At 37.3% G+C, this 27,486-nt stretch overlaps 1 protein-coding gene across 4 annotated transcripts in view; it reads right to left on the minus strand.

The window, feature by feature from the left end:
- The window catches only part of LOC131432822 (slit homolog 1 protein), a 465,006-nt gene that overhangs the window by 181,113 nt on the left and 256,407 nt on the right, over positions 1-27,486 (minus strand). The gene's annotated exons all lie outside the window — the stretch shown is intronic.

The following is a 27,486-nucleotide window of genomic DNA, read 5'->3' on the forward strand; positions in this document are numbered from 1 at the left end:
AATCGACATTAAAATTCTGTATGCGGCTATTTTTATAGCCGTTAGGACCGCCCATTAGTGGAAAAGCTACAAACGAAATCACATAAAATTAAATCTCTTAACACAAATTGAATCAGTTTGGATTCTATCGCCACTGCGAGCAGATGTGTTTTGTGTCGTCTGCACAGCTAGTTTCGCTTTCGACAAGAGCGATTACGTCACAGCTGCCAGTCATTAGCATTGAAAAAACCCTTCTTAATCCACCTAGTGGTGTGATAATGCCTTTCTCTTCTTTCATAACAGTCTCATGAAAATATGTTTTATACATTTATTAAATAATTTTGGATATTAATTTTGACACCAATCGATTCAGATTGATTCGAGTAGTTCACAAAAGCATGCTTCAGTGTTTATGTCACACAGTCAGCATCTTTTTTCCAAACCAGTGCTTGACATTTGCGTTGCCTATTTGTAATCAGTGATGCTAATCTAAAAACCCTTCTTAATCCACCTAGTGGTGTGATAATGCCTTTCTCTTCTTTCATAACAGTCTCATGAAAATATGTTTCATACTTTTATTAAATAATTTTGGACACTAATTTTGACAACAATTGATGCAGATTGATTCGAGTAGTTCACAAAAGCATGCTTCAGTGTTTATGTCACACAGTCAGCATCATTTTTCCAAATTAGTGCTTGACAATTGCGTTGCCTATTTGTAATCAGTGATGCTAATCTAAAAAACCCTTCTTAATCCACCTAGTGGTGTGATAATGCCTTTCTCTTCTTTCATAACAGTCTCATGAAAATATGTTTTATACTTTTATTAAATAATTTTGGACACTAATTTTGACAACAATTGATGCAGATTGATTCCAGTAGTTCACAAAAGCATGCTTCAGTGTTTATGTCACACAGTCAGCATCATTTTTCCAAATTAGTGCTTGACAATTGCGTTGCCTATTTGTAATCAGTGATGCTAATCTAAAACGATCTCGACGAACTGAGTCGAATGGTATATAACACTATGGGTCTCCGAGGCTCCGTTCGAAAGTCGGTTTTCCCAGCAATTCTAATACCTTTCTATAAAGAAAGGCAAAAACCCTTCTTAGTCCACTTAGTGGAATTTTCATACATCTTGAAAAATCACCATAGGGGGGAGTACATGAAATTTTCGAAATCGAAAAAAAATTTTTGATGCCAAAAGGCTTAGAATTGCATGAAACGTCGAGATTTAGTGTCATCTCGAACAAAATTTTTTTGAAAAAGTCGACTTTTTGGGACTTAGAAAAATAATGAAAATTTTTCTAAGTTCCAGAAAGTTGATTTTTTCAAAAAAAAATTTTTTTGAGATGACACTAAATTTCGATGTTTCATGCAGTTTTAAGAGTTTCGGCATCAAAAAAAATTTTCGATTTTGGAAATTTCATGTACTCCCCCCTATGGTGCTTTTTCAAGATCGAAAATTGTCAAACCTTTACCACCGGGCAGCACCCCTTAAGCATGTCTGATTTAGGTCAAATTTTGCATGAAGGCTTTTTTCGAGGTGCTTAAACTTTTGAGCACTAGAACTTAACGAAAATAGAGGTGATCCCAAAATTTTGGCACCCTTATATATAAGAGCGGTAAAAATCATCGTGTTTTGTCGGCTACGTCACTTATGCCATCATATATCTGGAACCAAAAGTCACAACCATTTGATCTTCGAACTTGATCAATGGCCCGATAGTAGCTTTCAAACGAGCCCAAGTTTGTTAAAATCGGATCAACCATCTCTGAGAAAATTGAGCGCGTTCAAATACAACGCTTTTTGTCGGTTACGTCACCTATGCCATCATATATCTGGAACCAAAAGTCACAACCATTTGATCTTCGAACTTGATCAATGGCCCGATAGTAGCTTTCAAACGAGCCTGAGTTTGTTAAAATCGGTTCAGCCATCTCTGAGAAAATTGAGCGCGTTCAAATACAACGCTTTTTGTCGGTTACGTCACTTATACAATCATATCTCCGGAACCAAAAGTCACAGCCATTTGATCTTCGAACTTGATCAATGGTACGACAGTAGCTTTCAAACGAGCCCAAGTTTGTTAAAATCGGTTCAGCCATCTCTGAGAAAATTGAGCGCGTTCAAATACAACGCATTTTGTCGGTTACATCACTTATACAATAATATCTCCGGAACCAAAAGTCACAGCCATTTGATCTTCGAACTTGATCAATGACCCGACAGTAGTTTTCAAATGAGCCCGAGTTTGTTCAAATCGGTTCAGCCATCTATGAGAAAATTGAGCGCGTTCAAATATCTTCGAAAAGTGCACACACATACACACACATGCATACACACACACACACACACACACACACACACACACACACACACACACACACACACAGACATTTTCCGATCTCGACGAACTGAGTCGAATGGTATATAACACTATGGGTCTCCGAGGCTCCGTTCGAAAGTCGGTTTTTCCAGCAATTCTAATACCTTTCTAGAGAGAAAGGCAAAAACCCTTCTTAGTCCACTTAGTGGAATTTTCATATATCTTGAAAAATCACCATAGGGGGGAGTACATGAAATTTTCGAAATCGAAAAAAAAATTTTGATGCCAAAAGGCTTAGAAATGCATGAAACGTCGAGATTTAGTGTCATCTCGAAAAAATTTTTTTTGAAAAAGTCGACTTTTTGGGACTTAGAAAAATAATGAAAATTTTTCTAAGTTCCAGAAAGTTGATTTTTTCAAAAAAAAATTTTTTTGAGATGACACTAAATTTCGATGTTTTATGCAGTTTTAAGAGTTTCGGCATCAAAAAATTTTCGATTTTGGAAATTTCATGTACTCCCCCCTATGGTGCTTTTTCAAGATCGAAAATTGTCAAACCTTTACCACCGGGATGCACCCCTTAAGCATATCAGATTTAGGTCAAATTTTGCATGAAAGCTTTTTTCGAGGTGCTTAAACTTTTGAGCACTAGAACTTAACGAAAATAGAGGTGATCCCAAAATTTTGGCACCCTTATATATATAAGAGCGGTAAAAATCATCGTGTTTTGTCGGTTACGTCACTTATGCCATCATATATCTGGAACTAAAAGTCACAACCATTTGATCTTCGAACTTGATCAATGGCCCGATAGTAGCTTTCAAACGAGCCCAAGTTTGTTAAAATCGGATCAACCATCTCTGAGAAAATGGAGCGCGTTCAAATACAACGCTTTTTGTCGGTTACGGCACTTATACAATCATATCACCGGAACCAAAAGTCACAGCCATTTGATCTTCGAACTTGATCAATAGTAGGACAGTAGCTTTGAAACGAGCCCAAGTTTGTTAAAATCGGTTCAGCCATCTCTGAGAAAATTGAGCGCGTTCAAATACAACGCTTTTGGTCGGTTACGTCACTTATACAATCATATCTCCGGAACCAAAAGTCACAACCATTTGATCTTCGAACTTGATCAATGGCCCGACAGTAGCTTTCAAACGAGCAGATGTTTGTTAAAATCGGATCAGCCATCTCTGAGAAAATTGAGCGCGTTCATATACAACGCTTTTTGTCGGTTACGTCACTTATACAATCATATCTCCGGAACCAAAAGTCACAGCCATTTGATCTTCAAACTTAATCAATGGCCCGACAATAGCTTTCAAACGAGCCCGAGTTTGTTCAAATTGGTTCAGCCATCTCTGAGAAAATTGAGCGCGTTCAAATATCTTCGAAAAGTGCACACACATACACACACACATACATACACACACACACACACAAACACAAACACACATTTTCCGATCTCGACGAACTGAGTCGAATGGTATATAACACTATGGGTCTCCGAGGCTCCGTTCGAAAGTCGGTTTTTCCAGCAATTCTAATACCTTTCTATAGAGAAAGGCAAAAACCCTTCTTAGTCCACTTAGTGGAATTTTCATATATCTTGAAAAATCACCATAGGGGGGAGTACATGAAATTTTCGAAATCGAAAAAAAATTTTTGATGCCAAAAGGCTTAGAATTGCATGAAACGTCGAGATTTAGTGTCATCTCGAAAAAAAATTTTTTGAAAAAGTCGACTTTTTGGGACTTAGAAAAATAATGAAAAGTTCCAGAAAGTTGATTTTTTCAAAAAAAATTTTTTTTGAGATGACACTAAATTTCGATGTTTCATGCAGTTTTAAGAGTTTCGGCATCAAAAAAAATTTTCGATTTTGGAAATTTCATGTACTCCCCCCTATGGTGCTTTTTCAAGATCGAAAATTGTCAAACCTTTACCACCGGGCAGCACCCCTTAAGCATGTCTGATTTAGGTCAAATTCTGCATGAAGGTTTTTTTCGAGGTGCTTAAACTTTTGAGCACTAGAACTTAACGAAAATAGAGGTGATCCCAAAATTTTGGCACCCTTATATATATAAGAGCGGTAAAAATCATCGTGTTTTGTCGGTTACATCACTTATGCCATCATATATCTGGAACCAAAAGTCACAACCATTTGATCTTCGAACTTGATCAATGGCCCGATAGTAGCTTTCAAACGAGCAGAAGTTTGTTAAAATCGGATCAACCATCTCTGAGAAAATTGAGCGCGTTCAAATACAACGCTTTTTGTTGGTTAGTTTTCAAGCGAGCCCAAGTTTGTTAAAATCGGATCAACCATCTCTGAGAAAATTGAGCGCGTTCAAATACAACGCTTTTTGTTGGTTAGTTTTCAAACGAGCCCAAGATTGTTAAAATCGGTTCAGCCATCTCTGAGAAAATGAGCGAGTTCAAATTCAACGCTTTTTGTCGGTTACGTCACTTATACAATCATATCTCCGGAACCAAAAGTCACAGCCATTTGATCTTCGAACTTGATCAATGGCCCGATAGTAGCTTTCAAACGAGCCAGAGTTTGTTAAAATTGGTTCAGCCATCTCTGAGAAAATTGAGCGCGTTCAAATACAACGCTTTTTGTCGGATACGTGACTTATATAATCATATCTCCGGTACCAAAGGTCACAACCATTTGATCTTCGAACTTGATCAATGGCTTGATAGTAGCTTTCAAACGAGCCCAAGTTTGTTAAAATCGGATCAACCATCTCTGAGAAAATTGAGCGCGTTCAAATACAACGCTTTTTGTCGGTTACGTCACTTATACAATCATATCTCCGGAACCAAAAGTCACAGCCATTTGATCTTCGAACTTGATCAATGGCCCGATAGTAGTTTTCAAACGAGCCCAAGTTTGTTAAAATCGGATCAACCATCTCTGAGAAAATGGAGCGCGTTCAAATACAACGCTTTTTGTCGGTTACGTCACTTATACAATCATATCACCGGAACCACAAGTCACAGCCATTTGATCTTCGAACTTGATCAATGGTACGACAGTAGTTTTCAAACGAGCCCAAGTTTGTTAAAATCGGTTCAGCCATCTCTGAGAAAATTAAGCGCGTTCAAATATCTTCGAAAAGTGCACACACATACACACACACACACACACACATACATACATACACACACAGGCATTTTCCGATCTCGACGAACTGAGTCGAATGGTATATAACACTATGGGTCTCCGAGGCTCCGTTCGAAAGTCGGTTTTTCCAGCAATTCTAATACCTTTCTATAGAGAAAGGCAAAACCCTTCTTAATCCACCTAGTGGTGTGATAATGCCTTTCTCTTCTTTCATAACAGTCTCATGAAAATATGTTTCATACTTTTATTAAATAATTTTGGATACTAATTATGACACCAATTGATTCAGACTGATTCGAGTAGTTCACAAAAGCATGCTTCAGTGTTTATGTCACACAGTCAGCATCATTTTTCCAAACTAGTGCTTGACATTTGCGTTGCCTATTTGTAATCAGTGATGCTAATCTAAAGAGCGCGTTCAAATACAACGCTTTTTGTCACTTACGTAACTTGCACAATCATATCTCCGGAACCAAAAGTCACAGCCATTTGATCTTTGAACTTGATCAATGGCCCGACAGTAGCCTTTAAACGAGCCCGAGTTTGTTAAAATCGGTTCAGCCATGTCTGAGAAAATTGAGCGCGTTCAAATACAACGCTTTTTGTCGGTTACGTCACTTATACAATCATATCTCCGGAACCAAAAGTAACAGCTTTTTGATCTTTGAACTTGATCAATGGCCCGACAGTAGCTTTCAAACGAGCCCAAGTTTGTTCAAATCGGTTCAGCCATCTTTGAGAAAATTGAGCGCGTTCAAATATCTTCGAAAAGTGCACATACATACACACACACACACACACATACATACACACATACACACACACACATACATACACACACACACAGACATTTTCCGATCTCGATGAAGTGAGTCGAATGGTATATAACACTATGGGTCTCCGAGGCTCCGTTCGAAAGTCGGTTTTTCCAGCAATTCTAATACCTTTCTATAGAGAAAGGCAAAAAGCCTTCTTAGTCCACTTAGTGAAATTTTCATATATCTTGAAAAATCACCATAAGGGGGAGTACATGAAATTTTCGAAATCGAAAAAAAATTTTTGATGCCAAAAGGCTTAGAATTGCATGAAACGTCGAGATTTAGTGTCATCTCGAAAAAAAATTTTTTGAAAAAGTCGACTTTTTGGGACTTAGAAAAATAATGAAAAGTTCCAGAAAGTTGATTTTTTCAAAAAAAATTTTTTTTGAGATGACACTAAATTTCGATGTTTCATGCAGTTTTAAGAGTTTCGGCATCAAAAAAAATTTTCGATTTTGGAAATTTCATGTACTCCCCCCTATGGTGCTTTTTCAAGATCGAAAATTGTCAAACCTTTACCACCGGGCAGCACCCCTTAAGCATGTCTGATTTAGGTCAAATTCTGCATGAAGGTTTTTTTCGAGGTGCTTAAACTTTTGAGCACTAGAACTTAACGAAAATAGAGGTGATCCCAAAATTTTGGCACCCTTATATATATAAGAGCGGTAAAAATCATCGTGTTTTGTCGGTTACATCACTTATGCCATCATATATCTGAAACCAAAAGTCACAACCATTTGATCTTCGAACTTGATCAATGGCCCGATAGTAGCTTTCAAACGAGCAGAAGTTTGTTAAAATCGGATCAACCATCTCTGAGAAAATTGAGCGCGTTCAAATACAACGCTTTTTGTTGGTTAGTTTTCAAGCGAGCCCAAGTTTGTTAAAATCGGATCAACCATCTCTGAGAAAATTGAGCGCGTTCAAATACAACGCTTTTTGTCGGTTACGTCACTTATACAATCATATCTCCGGAACCAAAAGTCACAGCCATTTGATCTTCGAACTTGATCAATGGTATTGTTAAAATCGGTTCAGCCATCTCTGAGAAAATTGAGCGCGTTCAAATACAACGCTTTTTGTCGGTTATGTCACTTATACAATCATATCTCCGGTACCAAAAGTCACAACCATTTAATCTTCGAACTTGATCAATGGCCCGATAGTAGCTTTCAAACGAGCCCAAGTTTGTTAAAATCGGATCAACCATCTCTGAGAAAATTGAGCGCGTTCAAATACAACGCTTTTTGTCGGTTACGTCACTTATACAATCATATCTCCGGAACCAAAAGTCACAGCCATTTGATCTTCGAACTTGATCAATGGTACAACAGTAGTTTTCAAACGAGCCCAAGATTGTTAAAATCGGTTCAGCCATCTCTGAGAAAATGAGCGAGTTCAAATTCAACGCTTTTTGTCGGTTACGTCACTTATACAATCATATCTCCGGAACCAAAAGTCACAGCCATTTGATCTTCGAACTTGATCAATGGCCCGATAGTAGCTTTCAAACGAGCCAGAGTTTGTTAAAATTGGTTCAGCCATCTCTGAGAAAATTGAGCGCGTTCAAATACAACGCTTTTTGTCGGATACGTGACTTATATAATCATATCTCCGGTACCAAAGGTCACAACCATTTGATCTTCGAACTTGATCAATGGCTTGATAGTAGCTTTCAAACGAGCCCAAGTTTGTTAAAATCGGATCAACCATCTCTGAGAAAATTGAGCGCGTTCAAATACAACGCTTTTTGTCGGTTACGTCACTTATACAATCATATCTCCGGAACCAAAAGTCACAGCCATTTGATCTTCGAACTTGATCAATGGCCCGATAGTAGTTTTCAAACGAGCCCAAGTTTGTTAAAATCGGATCAACCATCTCTGAGAAAATGGAGCGCGTTCAAATACAACGCTTTTTGTCGGTTACGTCACTTATACAATCATATCACCGGAACCACAAGTCACAGCCATTTGATCTTCGAACTTGATCAATGGTACGACAGTAGTTTTCAAACGAGCCCAAGTTTGTTAAAATCGGTTCAGCCATCTCTGAGAAAATTAAGCGCGTTCAAATATCTTCGAAAAGTGCACACACATACACACACACACACACACATACATACATACACACACAGGCATTTTCCGATCTCGACGAACTGAGTCGAATGGTATATAACACTATGGGTCTCCGAGGCTCCGTTCGAAAGTCGGTTTTTCCAGCAATTCTAATACCTTTCTATAGAGAAAGGCAAAACCCTTCTTAATCCACCTAGTGGTGTGATAATGCCTTTCTCTTCTTTCATAACAGTCTCATGAAAATATGTTTCATACTTTTATTAAATAATTTTGGATACTAATTATGACACCAATTGATTCAGACTGATTCGAGTAGTTCACAAAAGCATGCTTCAGTGTTTATGTCACACAGTCAGCATCATTTTTCCAAACTAGTGCTTGACATTTGCGATGCCTATTTGTAATCAGTGATGCTAATCTAAAGAGCGCGTTCAAATACAACGCTTTTTGTCACTTACGTAACTTGCACAATCATATCTCCGGAACCAAAAGTCACAGCCATTTGATCTTTGAACTTGATCAATGGCCCGACAGTAGCCTTTAAACGAGCCCGAGTTTGTTAAAATCGGTTCAGCCATGTCTGAGAAAATTGAGCGCGTTCAAATACAACGCTTTTTGTCGGTTACGTCACTTATACAATCATATCTCCGGAACCAAAAGTAACAGCTTTTTGATCTTTGAACTTGATCAATGGCCCGACAGTAGCTTTCAAACGAGCCCAAGTTTGTTCAAATCGGTTCAGCCATCTTTGAGAAAATTGAGCGCGTTCAAATATCTTCGAAAAGTGCACATACATACACACACACACACACACACACATACATACACACATACACACACACACATACATACACACACACACACACAGACATTTTCCGATCTCGATGAAGTGAGTCGAATGGTATATAACACTATGGGTCTCCGAGGCTCCGTTCGAAAGTCGGTTTTTCCAGCAATTCTAATACCTTTCTATAGAGAAAGGCAAAAAGCCTTCTTAGTCCACTTAGTGAAATTTTCATATATCTTGAAAAATCACCATAAGGGGGAGTACATGAAATTTTCGAAATCGAAAAAAAATTTTTGATGCCAAAAGGCTTAGAATTGCATGAAACGTCGAGATTTAGTGTCATCTCGAAAAAAATTTTTTTTGAAAAAATCGACTTTTTGGGACTTGGAAAAAATATGAAAATTTTTCTAAGTCCCAGAAAGTTGATTTTTTCCAAAAAAAATTTTTTTTGAGATGACACTAAATTTCGATGTTTTATGCAGTTTTAAGAGTTTTGGCATCAAAAAAAATTTTCGATTTTGGAAATTTCATGTACTCCCCCCTATGGTGCTTTTTCAAGAGCGAAAATTGCCAAACCTTTACCACCGGGCAGCACCCCTTAAGCATGTCCGATTTAGGTCAAATTTTGCATGAAGGTTTTTTTCGAGGTGCTTAAACTTTTGAGCACTAGAACTTTACGAAAATAGAGTTGAGCCTAAAATTTTGGCACCCTTATATATATAAGAGCGGTAAAAATCAACGTGTTTTGTCGGTTACGTCACTTATACCATCATATATCTGGAACCAAAAGTCACAACCATTTGATCTTCGAACTTGGTCAACGGACCGACAGTAGCTTTCGAACGAGCCCAAGTTTGTTAAAATCGGATCAGCCATCTCTGAGAAAATTGAGCGCGTTCAAATACAACGCTTTTTGTCGGTTACGTCACTTATACAATCATATCTTCGGAATCAAAACTCACAGCCATTTGATCTTCAAACTTGATCAATGGTCCGACAGTAGCTTTCAAACGAGCCCGAGTTTGTTAAAATCGGTTCAGCCATCTCTGAGAAAATTGAGCGCGTTCAAATACAACGCTTTTTGTCGGTTACGTCACTTATACAATCATATCTCCGGAACCAAAAGTCACAGCCATTTGATCTTTGAACTTGATCAATGGCCCGACAGTAGCTTTCAAACGAGCCCAAGTTTGTTAAAATCGGTTCAGCCATCTCTGAGAAAATTGAGCGCGTTCAAATATCTTCGAAAAGTGCACATACATACACACACACACACACACACACACACACACACACACACACACATACACACACACACACACACACACACACACAGACATTTTCCGATCTCGACGAACTGAGTCGAATGGTATATAACACTATGGGTCTCCAAGGCTCCGTTCGAAAGTCGATTTTTCCAGCAATTCTAATACCTTTCTATAGAGAAAGGCAAAAACCCTTCTTAGTCCACTTAGTGGAATTTTCATATATCTTTAAAAATCACCATAGGGGAGAGTACATGAAATTTTCGAAATCGAAAAAAAATTTTTGATGCCAAAGGCTTAGAATTGCATGAAACGTCGAGATTTAGTGTCATCTCGACAAAAAATTTTTTGAAAAAGTCGACTGATGTCGCTTACCCTACGTTGTGATTATCTTCTTTTTGTCACCAGAATTTCTCCGAGCGGACACAAGCAGGAATAGGTGCATTACCCTATTCGCGAAAGATTGCCGTTCCACAGGTATGCTCACGCTGCACCGAAAGCAGCAGCCAGCAGCAGAAAATCGCTTGGTAAGATGTACCAGCAGTGGATTCGCGCACAAACAGGCAAGTAATTTTACTTTTCAGGTCAACAGTTCTACACAGGTAAGTACTTCGGATCACTGCAGCACAGGTAAGTAAGTCTCTTCCAAGTTTAACAGGTAAGTAATTTATTTCAGAACATACGAATTACACTTCATTTAAACAAATTATAACTTGACTTTATTACTTTTCTGCGGGACTGTTCACAGTGCGATCTGCTCGCTTCACTAGTTAAATTTCTACTGACTGATCGGAGGGAGCGGGAGCGCTATATTATCGATCGTGATCAGAAAACCTAGTTGCCAGAAGGGCCATAATTGTTATCTCACCGTCGCCCGTTAGCACCAATCTCATGTGAGAAATAATTATCACACGCAGTGCGGCCAAATTTAGTATAGAAATCAACATCGACTTTTTGGGACTTAGAAAAATAATGAAAATTTTTCTAAGTTCCAGAAAGATGATTTTTTCAAAAAAAAATTTTTTTGAGGTGACACTTAATTTCGATGTTTCATGCAGTTTTAAGAGTTTCGGCACCAAAAAAATTTTTCGATTTTGGAAGTTTCATGTACTCCCCCCTATGGTGCTTTTTCAAGATCGAAAATTGTCAAACCTTTACCACCGGGCAGCACCCCTTAAGCATGTCTGATTTAGGTCAAATTTAGCATGAAGGCTTTTTTCGAGGTTCTTAAACTTTTGAGCACTAGAACTTAACGAAAATAGAGGTGATCCCAAAATTTTGGCACCCTTATATATATAAGAGCGGTAAAAATCATCGTGTTTTGTCGGTTACGTAACTTATGCCATCATATATCTGGAACCAAAAGTCACAACCATTTGATCTTCGAACTTGATTAATGGCCCGGTAGTAGCTTTCAAACGAGCCCAAGTTTGTTAAAATCGGATCAACCATCTCTGAGAAAATTGAGCGCGTTCAAATACAACGCTTTTTGTCGGTTACTTCACTTATACAATCATATCTCCGGAACCAAAAGTCACAGCCTATTGATCTTCGAACTTGATCAATGGTACGAGAGTAGTTTTCAAACGAGCCCAAGTTTGTTAAAATCGGTTCAGCCATCTCTGAGAAAATTGAGCGCGTTCAAATACAACGCTTTTTGTCGGTTACGTCACTTATACAATCATATCTCCGGAACCAAAAGTCACAGCCATTTGATCTTCGAACTTGATCAATGGCCCGACAGTAGCTTTCAAACGAACCCGAGTTTGTTAAAATCGGTTCAGCCATCTCTGAGAAAATTGAGCGCGTTCAAATACAACGCTTTTTGTCGGTTACGTCACTTATACAATCATATCTCCGGAACCAAAAGTCACAGCCATTTGATCTTCGAACTTGATCAATGGCCCGACAGTAGCTTTCAAACGAGCCCGAGTTTGTTCAAATCGGTTCAGCCATCTCTGAGAAAATTGAGCGCGTTCAAATATCTTCGAAAAGTGCACACACATACACACACACACATACATACACACACAGACATTTTCCGATCTCGACGAACTGAGTCGAATGGTATATAACACTATGGGTCTCCGAGGCTCCGTTCGAAAGTCGGTTTTTCCAGCAATTCTAATACCTTTCTATAGAGAAAGGCAAAAACCCTTCTTAGTCCACTTAGTGGAATTTTCATATATCTTTAAAAATCACCATAGGGGGGAGTACATGAAATTTTCGAAATCGAAAAAAAAATTTTGATGCCAAAAGGCTTAGAATTGCATGAAACGTCGAGATTTAGTGTCATCTCCAAAAAAATTTTTTTTGAAAAAATCGACTTTTTGGGACTCAGAAAAAATATCCCAGAAAGTAGATTTTTTCAAAAAAAATTTTTTTGAGATGACACTAAATTTTGATGTTTTATGCAGTTTTAAGAGTTTTGGCATAAAAAAAAATTTTCGATTTTGGAAATTTCATGTACTCCCCCCTATGGTGCTTTTTCAAGATCGAAAATTGTCAAACCTTTACCACCGGGCAGCACCCCTTAAGCATGTCCGATTTAGGTCAAATTTTGCATGAAGGCTTTTTTCGAGGTGCTTAAACTTTTGAGCACTAGAACTTTACGAAAATAGAGTTGATCCCAAAATCTTGGCACCCTTATATATATATATATATATATATATATATATATATATATATATATATATATATATATATATATATATATATATATATATATATATATATATATATATATATATATATATATATATAAATATATATATATATATATATATATATATATATATATATATATATATATATATATATATATATATATATATATATATATATATATATATATATATATATAAGAGCGGTAAAAATCAACGTGTTTTGTCGTTTACGTCACTTATACCATCATATATCTGGAACCAAAAGTCACAACCATTTGATCTTCGAACCTGATCAACGGCCCGACAGTAGCTTTCAAACGAGCCCAAGTTTGTTAAAATCGGATCAGCCATCTCTGAGAAAATTGAGCGCGTTCAAATACAACGCTTTTTGTCGGTTACGTCACTTATACAATCATATCTTCGGAACCAAATATCACAGCCATTTGATCTTCGAACTTGATCAATGGTCCGACAGTAGCTTTCAAACGAGCCCGAGTTTGTTAAAATCGGATCAGCCATCTCTGAGAAATTTGAGCGCGTTCAAATAAAAGGTGATTTTTTTGAGGTTAGGATTTTCATGCATTAGTATTTGCTCAGATTTTTTGAGGTTATGATTTTCATGCATTATTATTTGCTCAGTATGCTTTGACATTTCATCATGAATAGACTTACTAACGAGCAACGCTTGCAAATCATTGAATTTTATTACCAAAATCAGTGTTCGGTTTCCGCTTTTTTATCGACAAATTTTGTTCAGCGATGAGGCTCATTTCTGGTTGAATGGCTACGTAAATAAGCAAAATTGCCGCATTTGGAGTGAAGAGCAACCAGAAGCCGTTCAAGAACTGCCCATGCATCCCGAAAAATGCACTGTTTGGTGTGGTTTGTACGCTGGTGGAATCATTGGACCGTATTTTTTCAAAGATGCTGTTGGACGCAACGTTACAGTGAATGGCGATCGCTATCGTTCGATGCTAACAAACTTTTTGTTGCCAAAAATGGAAGAACTGAACTTGGTTGACATGTGGTTTCAACAAGATGGCGCTACATGCCACACAGCTCGCGATTCTATGGCCATTTTGAGGGAAAACTTCGGAGAACAATTCATCTCAAGAAATGGACCGGTAAGTTGGCCACCAAGATCATGCGATTTGACGCCTTTAGACTATTTTTTGTGGGGCTACGTCAAGTCTAAAGTCTACAGAAATAAGCCAGTAACTATTCCAGCTTTGGAAGACAACATTTCCGAAGAAATTCGGGCTATTCCGGCCGAAATGCTCGAAAAAGTTGCCCAAAATTGGACTTTCCGAATGGACCACCTAAGACGCAGCCGCGGTCAACATTTAAATGAAATTATCTTCAAAAAGTAAATGTCATGTACCAATCTAACGTTTAAAATAAAGAACCGATGAGATTTTGCAAATTTTATGCGTTTTATTGTTTAAAAAAGTTCTCAAGCTCTTAAAAAATCACCCTGTACAACGCTTTTTGTCGGTTACGTCACTTATACAATCATATCTCCGGAACCAAAAGTCACAGCCATTTGATCTTTGAACTTAATCAATGGCCCGACAGTAGCTTTCAAACGAGCCCAAGTTTGTTAAAATCGGTTCAGCCATCTCTGAGAAAATTGAGCGCGTTCAAATATCTTCGAAAAGTGCACATACATACACACACACATACACACACACACACACACACACACACACACACACACACACACACAGACATTTTCCGATCTCGACGAACTGAGTCGAATGGTATATAACACTATGGGTCTCCGAGGCTCCGTTCGGAAGTTGGTTTTTCCAGCAATTCTAATACCTTTCTATAGAGAAAGGTAAAAAACAATGGTGGAGAGCATTACACAATATCAGCCGTTCTAATGGCTCTAATAGTTTTCTAAAGAACTATTAGGATTTGTTTTTCGCAAATCGAAGGTAATTATCCTCAGTTTAGTGCAAATCAAGAACAATTTGGTTAGATTTGTGCACTTTTCGCTGTGTGAAATTCACAGTAATCGAGATCAAGTGAAGCCTTTTTTGCGAAAAATGTTCCAGAGTTTAATGTCGTAGATAATTACGCAATTTGACCCTTCTGAATGCTGGAAATGAATCCCTACAGCATATTGATAGTTTTTTTTTAAATAAATTATGCAAATCCGAAATGAAATAATCGACATAAATATTCTGTATGCGGCTATTTTTATAGCCGTTAGGACCGCCCATTAGTGAAAAAGCTACAAACGAAATCACATAAAAGGAAATGTGTTTTGTGTCGTCTGCCAGTCATTAGCATTGAAAAAAAAACAATGGTGGAGAGCAATACACAATATCAGCCGTTCTAATGGCTCTAAAAGTTTTCTAAAGAACTATTAGGATTTGTTGTTCGCAAATCGAAGGTAATTATTATCAGTTTAGTGCAAATCAAGAACAGTTTGGTTAGATTTGTGCACTTTTCGCTGTGTGAAATTCACAGTAATCGAGATCAAGTGAAGCCTTCTTTGTTTTTGCGAAAAATGTGAAAAAGGGGAATGCTCGCATAATTCATACAATTGATATTCGGAAGTGTTAAGGAACATGTCAGTTGTTTTCGTATTCACGACATTCAGTTATGTCGCTGACATTACCCACCCGCCTTTTTTCCATTGGCTTTGGTCCGGATGTAAACCGCAAGTGGTCCAGCCGGGAGTGCAAGCCCATCGGGATAGCTTATAATGCGAGATTTATTGCCATCAGAAGCATCCATTTGATCGTCTAGGGGAAGGTCAGGCAATTCTGTGCCTTTTGTCATGGCACGGAAATGAGTCCGTGCGGGTAAATAATGGGAGCAATAAAAAATCTAGTGGTGCTGAACAATAGGGAAAAAGAAAAATAAACTTAGCTTTAGCTCTCAAAGGGTGAACGGCCGACAAGGCCCGGTCCTAGGCAACCAGTGATTATTCCTGTTCAAAAAAGTGCAAAAAACCTCTTCTAGGAAAAAGCACTTTTTTCAGTCTTTCACTACACTGTCCAATGAAACGTTTCTCTTTTTATCACTATATATATTTATCACTGTTTCTACTGTAAACGATATATACGCAGCGCCCAGCGCTGGCGCTTGCTAACGGTACACACGCAGTGCTGCTTTACACAAGCTCACAGTCGGCCTTGAGAACGGATTAATTAGAACTATCACTCGACCGCACTGATGCAGACAATAGAATACGGAATGACCTTGATAATGGAATAAAACAATTCATCACGCGATTGAAGAAAGCCGAATTTACGTCCGATCGATCCGACAATCACGGCACGAATGTTATTTGAGATTATGTCACACAACTGAAAATTGTGATCATATTTCCGATGGCACGTCGCAAGAATTATGTTGATTCATCAGATACAACAGGAGATATTCACGATCAAAAAATTATCACTCTCTCAGAGGGTAAATTTTGAAAAGGCGCCCCATAGTAAAGTAAGTCGTACTCACGACAAAAAATTAGCTCACATAGTCGATCAGCCGTACGGCGGCTTTTAATTCCCGATTTTGCGCTTGGTGAAGCTACCACCGCTCCACCAGCAAAGTTCATCCGTCCTCCACGTCCTGACCACGTCTGATCCATCTTCTCGTGACCGTATTGTTCGTTGCCATCAAAACGAACGGACACAGCGACTCCATTTGTCATCTGCGGCCATCGCAAATTCGCCGCGTGCCGGACTTTGCTCCGTTTTTTGTTGCTGGTATGCTGTTTTGAGGTCCAGCACACGGAAAGACCGAAATCAGCATTTTGGCGAAAAAATTAGTTGATTTTCTGATTTTAGTTAGTTATTTTTTGAGACAACTAAAAAAATCTTACTTTTGCTAATTTAGATTTTTTAATTCTAATTCCCTTAATAATAAGAAAATATTTGTTGAAATGGCTATTTTTTTTAGTTGAATTCACCAATTAAACGTGCTGTCATTTCTTAGCTAAGACACGCTTCATATCCATTCAACTAATTTTTTAGTTGAATTAGAGAAATAAAACGTTGTTTTCAACCAACATAAATGGTTGAATTGGTTTCTGCCATTTGCAGCTATATGGTGCTCTGTCACCGAAAAAACGTTAACACCGTAATGACTACTAGCCACTAGATGGCACACGACTACCGAAAAAAAATTCAGTCACGATTATCTTTTCTATATTGGCAGGTATAAATACGATGTTGTATTGGAGAAAAAGACATAAGCGAAACATAAACTTCGTTTTGAAAATTTTTCCTCTCAATTGCTGTTTTGTTTATTCGACTTCGCGAAATTGATTATCTCACTGAAAATTTTGAGCACTCGGAAACAAAAACCGAATACAAGTAGTACACCGGACAGCGTAGCCGAGAAGGTTGGAAGATACAAAAAACATCATTTGACATATACAATTAGAGCGCAATATTCGAAACTCACTTCACTGTTCCGCGTAAAAACATATGCGCACAAATTCTGAATAAATACACTTTCCACTAACAGTTTACGTCATTTTTACATATCGGTTTAGAAATTCATATATGGATATATCGTAACACATGCGAAAAACATCTAAACAATTTGCAAGCAGTTTCAACAAGACTGTCCCTTTTAGCTTTTTAATGGATTGTTTTGCTTTGACACTTCTCATGAGGTTTTAGCTAATAAACTTGTTAATAAAACCAATTTCATTTTTGTTTTCTTTGTCCTGCCCTTCAGTAATGATGGTGATAGATAAATAGAAACAAATTTTCTGATTTTAATAACAAAATTTGTTGTCAATGAGAATTTCGTACTGGATTGATATATTGCTGGTTTGTGTCCAGAATATTCGCCAACTAAACACATTCTCTAAAAATAAGAGTTTGTTTCAGCAAAGTAAATTCTCAATTTTAACTAATTTTATAGTTATTATGGAAATTTTGTTGTTAAAATCAACTAATTCAAAAACAGTAATACGAATTAGGCGCAGAGCTAATTTCGGTCGTTCCGTGCAATACCAGCAATTACCCTTCAACCCGAGGACCTCACCCGGAGAGCCGCGCTTAGGGAGCGCAGAAAACTTCAGCGACACATCCACGCTGGATTTGGCAGCAGAAGCAGCAACACATTGCAGCGGCAAAGCAGGTAGCAGAAAGAAGGTTGGTCGACTGATAATAATGAATAAACGCCTAAATCCTTATGCAGAGTTATATAAAAGCTCCGAAAATTATAGCAAATATTAGTTTCTGCACCGCTGGCCCTGAACCGCGAATAAAAAATATATAAAATTATGTAAATGTAAAATAGATTTAGATTAAAAAATTGTTAAGTGTTTGTAGATGTCGAATTAATGCTCGAATATGATTAAGGAATTTAGTGGTTAGGAAATTCGAATAAATGTTCGAATTAAAATAGAAATAGTTAGGTGATTGTTGGTCGAATAAATGTTAGATAGTAATACACGTTTCTTAAAAGTATGTATTGTTATTTGAAGTGATATTCCGGTAGTTTTGTTTCTTTGAAGGGTCTCTGGTTTCGCGGTCGTCTCGTTTGTAGTTTGTTTTTTAGTATTCGGGGTTGTACTGTTCGGCAAAGCAGTCCCCACTCTGGTTTCTGCGCTGGCTTATTATTTGGTTGTTTTTAGAGATCTTGTCAGTGAGAAATCTGCGAGTTGGTTGGATCGATGGTCTATTCGCGAATTCGTTGGGTGATTATTAGGGATCGACCTTTGAGACGGAGTACCCTTTGACGTTTGCGTCTTCCGTTTCGTTTCCCCAAGATTGTTGTAATCTGACCTGCCCTGAGGCGGAGTTTCTAGTCGGGCAACCTTTGACAAGTGGTCTTCCTCGTAAGAGGTGGCGCTTAAGACACTTGTTCGTAGATCCGGGAAACGATACAGCAGACAGTTCCGTAACACCGTAGTGCAAGCTACATTTTGCGCCCAACGTGGGTCCCTCGCACTTGCACGCAAAGTCTCCGCAGTATATAACTATCTCCTAACTGCGCTCTCCTATCAAAAAAGTAATAATTTCTATAACTTTGTCTCGTCTAAAAAGTCTCAAGTTAGAATACTAACCTACTACGAAATCACGAACTACACAAATTTGACCACTCTGATCTCTTACACTGATCAAATTGAAATGATTGATCAGAGAAACTGTTAATCCTCAGATACGAGATTTTGGATTTAAGAAACCGGAAATCGCATTACGAACTCACTACTCGGAATCGAACCGAATTCTCGTTTTCTCTTTAGTAGTCCACATCTAACCGTCTCATATCCCCAAATCAACGAACTTCGGGTCAACATTTGAATATCAAGAACATGAAAAGTAAACCGGATCGTCGGTTGTAGCGGATATATATATATATATATATATATATATATATATATATATATATATATATATATATATATATATATATATATATATATATATATATATATATATATATATATATATATATATACATATATATATATATATATATATATATATATATATATATATATATATATATATATATATATATATATATATATATATATATATATACATATATATATATATATATATATATATATATATATATATATATATATATATATATATATATATATATATATATATATATATATATATATATATATATATATATATATATATATAGGGTGTCAAAATTTTCGTATCCCCTCTTGTTTCGTGCAGCGCTAGTGCCCAAAAGTTTAAGCACCACAAAAAAGTTCCCATGCAAAATTTGAGCAAAAGCGGATATGGGTAAGGGGTGCGCCCGGTGGTAAGGATTTGAAAATTTTCGATCTTGAAAAATTATTCTGGGGGAGAGTAAATCGAATTTTTTATTTTAGAGGACTATAAATTGCATGGAACGTCGAAATTTAGTGTCATCTCAAAACAAAATTTTTGAAAAAAAATCCACTTGCTTTCAACTTCACAGATATTCGATAGTCGATATTTTCAAACTTTTTTATCGAGACGTTTGGCATCAAAATTTATGGGTTCGGGTTTTATCGATTTCGGAAATTTCTTTCCCCCCTATGGTGATTTTTCAAGATCTATGAAAATTCCACTAAGTGGATTAAGAAAGGTTTTGCCTTTCTCTTATAGAAAGGCTATGCAATCGCTGTGAAAACCGATTTTACAACCCAGGCCCGGAGGGCCGAGTGTCATATACTATTCGACTCAGTTCGTCGAGATCACAAAATGCCTGTGTGTGTACAGGGTCCGCCATGTAACTTTTTTTTAAACATGCAATAAAACACAAACGGTTCATCCGATTTCAAAATATATTTGTTCATATTCAAGTACAATCATTCCGGTTAATTGTGGAATATAATTTCATTCAAATGGCTGTCTCGGCTAGCCTTGCAGTACGCCATACGGTCGGTCCAGTATTTAGTACATTTTCGATTGTATGCAGTTTTATTTCAGCTATGGATGCACGGCGTCTTCTTCAAGCTAGGAGAACGGGATTAGCGTGATGGGTAAATCGATGCCTTTCGCGCTGCCCACCTTGGTTCGATTCCCAACCCCGCACATAGGGTCAGAAAACTTTTCTAGCCCGAAGAGGTGAATGACCACAAAGTTAAAACCTCTATAATCAAAACAAATAAAAATCTTCAAGCTAGTAAAACTGCACCATTTTCACGCGTTCCTCAAGCGTATACACAACCATTTTCGTTCAGCGGAAGGATAAAACTTAAAGTTTCTGTCAAATCAGAAGTGACATTAAGGTGAAATGTAGCGTCATAAAATGCGCGCAAAATTTTATCCGCTTCCGTTGAACGAACCGTCGCACAAAGCATACCAAGAAAAACGGACACATAGAAACAAGAACTTTTTTCAATTATTGAGCGCAGTGGGTTTACCTCTCATTATATTGGCTTGTAAAAATGATTAGACGTAATGGATTTTTGAATCCTTCACACTTTGAATATATGCTAATTCAATCGTTATTGTTAGTGATTACTCTTACACTAGAGCTATAAATCATGAGTAATTATGAATGACTAACATGAGGCTATATGGATATGTATTGACCAACTTGCTAACCATGTATATGCCAGAGTTTAGTAGCAAGCATGGATTCTCCTTCAAAAGAACGATTGAAGACGAGATAACATTCAAGTATTTTCGATATCTTTGTCAGTCGTTCACCAGGCCCTTCCCGCCGATGAGATAGAATTTACGTAAAAGTATTTACTTGACTCGCATGATAGAGCGCGGTCGAATTTACTTATCGAATACATTCAATGCCAATATATTTCATTCTAATTGACTTTCATTATCATCTCCGAATAAAAAGAAAGTATTAATTATGGTTTCGGCTTTAGCGGTCTGTTAAATAAGAACGGCTGTTAGATACTGCCCGACGTTTCGACCACTGGTTATGGTCTTTTTCAAGGGAAACTGTAAGTTTATTGGTTATAAAAGTTATTACAAAAATATTAAAAAACTCGCTATCTTATCGTTCCTCGTCTAAAAATCGTATGCCCACGAACGGTTGTTTACATAATAACAAAGCTTCTTTCGTCACTTTTGTTGCACTAATAACGTTTGTTTTGAACATTAGCCTGTTTTACCACTATGCACTACCTAACGTCACTTTCAAAGATGGTGGGTAAATGATGAGATGGTGCTGAATTCAGAGAACTTATTTGCGTGACTGAGCTTGAGCGAGAATGATGAGATGATAATTTATCATTCTGTTGTGCTTTTGATCTAGAGATCTTAGAGTGGGTAGTTTTAGCTGTGTGGAGTACGCCTTCGTATGTAGTACTTAAACCGTCTATGTCTGTGCGGTGATTGCTAGTGTTAGGAGTGTTTACAATATGACACATTTCTAGTATGGGTAAAGAAGTGGATTTGAAACTACGATCTATGATTTTAGTCTGATTTAAATCAAAATTATGTTGGTAACGTATGACATGATCTACCAGTGCGGTTTTGCCTTTCTCTATAGAAAGGTATTAGAATTGCTGGAAAAACCGACTTTCGAACGGAGCCTCGGAGACCCATAGTGTTATATACCATTCGACTCAGCTCGACGAGATCGGAAAATGTCTGTGTGTGTGTGTGTGTGTGTGTGTATGTGTGTATGTGTGTATGTGTGTGCACTTTTCGAAGATATTTGAACGCGCTCAATTTTCTCAGAGATGGCTCAACCGATTTTAACAAACTTGGGCTCGTTTGAAAGCTACTATCGGGGCATTGATCAAGTTCGAAGATAAAATGGCTGTGACTTTTGGTTCCGGAGATATGATTGTATAAGTGACGTAACCGACAAAAAGCGTTGTATTTGAACGCGCTCAATTTTCTCAGAGATGGCTGAACCGATTTGAACAAACTTGGACTCGTTTGAAAGCTACTGGCGGGCCATTGATCAAGTTCGAAGATCAAATGGTTGTGACTTTTGGTTCCGGAGATATGATTGTATAAGTGACGTAACCGACAAAAAGCGTTGTATTTGAACGCGCTCAATTTTCTCAGAGATGGCTGATCCGATTTTAACAAACTTGGGCTCGTTTGAAAGCTACTGTCGGGCCGTTGATCAAGTTCGAAGATCAAATGGTTGTGACTTTTGGTTCCAGATATATGATGGTATAAGTGACGTAACCGACAAAACACGTTGATTTTTACCGCTCTTGTATATATAAGGGTGCCAAAATTTTGGGATCAACTCTATTTTCGTAAAGTTCTAGTGCTCAAAAGTTTAAGCACCTCGAAAAAAGCCTTCATGCAAAATTTGACCTAAATCGGACATGCTTAAGGGGTGCTGCCCGGTGGTAAAGGTTTGACAATTATCGATCTTGAAAAAGCACCATAGGGGGGAGTACATGAAATTTCCAAAATCGAAAATTTTTTTTGATGCCAAAACTCTTAAAACTGCATAAAACATCGAAATTTAGTGTCATCTCAAAAAAAAATTTTTTTGAAAAAATCAACTTTCTGGGACTTAGAAAAATTTTCATATTTTTTCTAAGTCCCAAAAAGTCGATATTTTCAAAAAATTTTTTTTTCGAGATGACACTATATTTTGACGTTTCATGCAATTCTAAGCCGTTTGGCATCAAAAATTTTTTTTCGATTTCGAAAATTTCATGTACTCCCCCCTATGGTGATTTTTCAAGATATATGAAAATCCCACTAAGTGGACTAAGAAGGCTTTTTTTAGATTAGCATCACTGTTCTTATACAAATAGGCAACGCAAATGTCAAGCACTAGTTTGGAAAAATGATGCTGACTGTGTGACATAAACTCTGAAGCATGCTTTTGTGACCTACTCGAATCAATCTGAATCAATTGGTGTCAAAATTAGTATCCAAAATTATTTAATAAAAGTATGAAACATATTTTCATGAGACTGTTATGAAAGAAGAGAAAGGCATTATCGCACCACTAGGTGGATTAAGAAGGGTTTTTCTTTTAATTTTGCTATTTCGCTATCTATGTCTCCAGGTCTGTCTGACATTAGTTTTAAGTATTTGGTTATATTTGATTTATGTCCACTGAGCCGCACTTTTAGTTGATTTGAAGTCATTCCTATGTAACATTTATCGCATGTGTTGCACGGAATGCTGTAGATGACACGCGCCTGTTGGAGTGTAGGAACTAGATCTTTGATCGGTGGTAAATATTTATTTGTTGTATGGATGGTTTTCGGTGCGAGTTTGATGAACGGATAGTCTTTTTTCAAATATGTTGATATTGCTGTTGTGAGTTGATTGATATAAGGTATGGATCTATATATGGTATTTCGTTGATCAGTGCTGGAACAGCTGGCTATTGTTGAATGTGTGGTTATATCGGGGTTAGCAGGAAGGTTTTCATTTATTGAACTGATGATTTTACTATTGTTTTTTGGTGTAGTGGTTGATGATGATTTTTTGCGAATTTTATTTATCAAACGGTTTATGAGTGATGCGGGATAGTTGTTTTGACGGAGATATTGAAATATGGTGTGCTTTTGTTGGTCCATTGTCTGAGTTGTATCAAGTTTGGTAACTCGTTCAATAAAATTTGTTGCTACGTTCATTTTCATCAGCATCGGGTGGAACGAATGGTAGTTTAGTAGTCGTCCGGATGATATCGGCTTTGAATACCATTTTGTTGATATGGTTTGGTTGTTTTGACGGATTACCAAGGTGTCTAAGAACGGTAGTTTTTTATCACTTTCCTCCTCTAATGTGAACTGTATGTGGGGATTGCATAATAATGTCATGTATTACTAGATCCTTAGGTATGTTAGTAAAAAGCGATATAACATCGATAGATACCAATACGTAATCCGGTGGGAGGATGATATTGTTAATGTACTCAACAAATTCGAAGCTATCGGTGATGGTGTAATTGCTGTGTATGCTTTGTTTGAGAATGTTCGCTATCATTTTTGACAAATTGTACGTAGGTGCCGTTATGTTGGGTACTACGGGACGGAGTGGTAAATCTGGTTTGTGTGCTTTGGGTTGTCCATAGATTGATGGGCACATTCCAAGGGCAAACGGATGGTAATTATGCAGGCAGACGAATATGACAGAAAAATGTTACAACTGTTAAACAGCTCCACTTACAAAGTACTATCCAAGGATCCAACTGCCATCTACCAAACCAAAAACAATTCGTTTGTCACACGACTGTTAAATCTAAAACTAATAGACAAAAAAATTGCTAAACATCTGCATAGTTCTTCGGCAATGTGCCCATCAATCTATGGACAACCCAAAGCACACAAACCAGATTTACCACTCCGTCCCGTAGTACCCAACATAACGGCACCTACGTACAATTTGTCAAAAATGATAGCGAACATTCTCAAACAAAGCATACACAGCAATTACACCATCACCGATAGCTTCGAATTTTTTGAGTACATTAACAATATCATCCTCCCACCGGATTACGTATTGGTATCTTTCGATGTTATATCGCTTTTTACTAACATGCCTAAGGATCTAGTAATACATGACATTATTATGCAATGGGACCAAATAAGCAAACACACCAATATCAACCTTGATTTATTACTTCCGTTTTCGCGATAAATACCATCAACAGACCTTCGGCACAGCAATGGGCAGCCCTTTATCACCCATTCTAGCTGAGTTGGTTATAGAAAATTTGATAAACACAGTTAAAAAGGATCTAACGTTCAACACACCTATACTCAAAAAGTATGTGGATGATTTCATACTCGCATTACCAAAATCAGAAGTACAAAATACACTACAAAAGTTCAACAGCTATAATCCCCACATACAGTTCACATTAGAGGAGGAAAGTGATAACAAACTACCGTTCTTAGACACCTTGGTAATCCGTCAAAACAACCAAACCATATCAACAATATGGTATTCAAAGCCGATATCATCCGGACGACTACTAAACTACCATTCGTTCCACCCGATGCTGATGAAAATGAACGTAGCAACAAATTTTATTGAACGAATTACCAAACTTGATACAACTCAGACAATGGACCAACAAAAGCACACCATATTTCAATATCTCCGTCAAAACAACTATCCCGCATCACTCATAAACCGTTTGATAAATAAAATTCGCAAAAAATCATCATCAACCACTACACCAAAAAACAATAGTAAAATCATCAGTTCAATAAATGAAAACCTTCCTGCTAACCCCGATATAACCACACATTCAACAATAGCCAGCTGTTCCAGCACTGATCAACGAAATACCATATATAGATCCATACCACATATCAATCAACTCACAACAGCAATATCAACATATTTGAAAAAAGACTATCCGTTCATCAAACTCGCACCGAAAACCATCCATACAACGAATAAATATTTACCACCGATCAAAGATCCAGTTCCTACACTCCAACAGGCGCGTGTCATCTACAGCATTCCGTGCAACACATGCGATAAATGTTACATAGGAATGACTTCAAATCAACTAAAAGTGCGGCTCAGTGGACATAAATCAAATATAACCAAATACTTACAACTAATGTCAGACAGACCTGGAGACATAGATAGCGAAATAGCAAAATTAAAAGAAAAAACCCTTCTTAATCCACCTAGTGGTGTGATAATGCCTTTCTCTTCTTTCATAACAGTCTCATGAAAATATGTTTCATACTTTTATTAAATAATTTTGGATACTAATTTTGACACCAATTGATTAAGATTGATTCGAGTAGTTCACAAAAGCATGCTTCAGTGTTTATGTCACACAGTCAGCATCATTTTTCCAAACTAGTGCTTGACATTTGCGTTGCCTATTTGTATGAGAACAGTGATGCTAATCTAAAAATCTAAAAAAAAGCCTTCTTAGTCCACTTAGTGAAATTTTCATATATCTTGAAAAATCACCATAGGGGGGAGTACATGAAATTTTCGAAATCGAAAAAAAATTTTTGATGCCAAAAGGCTTAGAATTGCATGAAACGTCGAGATTTAGTGTCATCTCGAAAAAAATTTTTTTTGAAAAAATCGACTTTTTGGGACTTAGAAAAAAATATGAAAATTTTTCTAAGTCCCAGAAAGTTGATTTTTTCAAAAAAATTTTTTTTTGAGATGACACTAAATTTCGATGTTTTATGCAGTTTTAAGAGTTTTGGCATCAAAAAAAATTTTTTATTTTGGAAATTTCATGTACTCCCCCCTATGGTGCTTTTTCAAGATCGATAATTGTCAAACCTTTACCACCGGGCAGCACCCCTTAAGCATGTCCAATTTAGGTCAAATTTTGCATGAAGGCTTTTTTCGAGGTGCTTAAACTTTTGAGCACTAGACTACAAGAGCGGTAAAAATCAACGTGTTTTGTCGGTTACGTCACTTATACAATCATATTTCTGGAACCAAAAGTCACAACCATTTGATCTTCGAACTTGATCAATGGCACGACAGTAGCTTTCAAACGAGCCCAAGTTTGTTGAAATCGGATCAGCCATCTCTGAGAAAATTGAGCGCGTTCAAATACAACGCTTTTTGTCGGTTACGTCACTTATAGAATCATATCTCCGGAACCAAAAATCACAGCCATTTGATCTTCGAACTTGATCAATGGCCCGACAGTAGCTTTCAAACGAGCCCAAGTTTGTTCAAATCGGTTCAGCCATCTCTGAGAAAATTGAGCGCGTTCAAATACAACGCTTTTTGTCGGTTACGTCACTTATAGAATCATATCTCCGGAACCAAAAATCACAGCCATTTGATCTTCGAACTTGATCAATGGCCCGACAGTAGCTTTCAAACGAGCCCAAGTTTGTTCAAATCGGTTCAGCCATCTCTGAGAAAATTGAGCGCGTTCAAATATCTTCGAAAAGTGCACACACATACACACACACACACATACACACACACACACACACACACAGACATTTTCCGATCTCGACGAACTGAGTCGAATGGTATATAACACTATGGATCTCCGAGGCTCCGTTCGAAAGTCGGTTTTTCCAGCAATTCT

This window comes from Malaya genurostris, chromosome 2, assembly GCF_030247185.1.
Source record: "Malaya genurostris strain Urasoe2022 chromosome 2, Malgen_1.1, whole genome shotgun sequence".
NCBI classification, from domain to species: domain Eukaryota; kingdom Metazoa; phylum Arthropoda; class Insecta; order Diptera; family Culicidae; genus Malaya; species Malaya genurostris.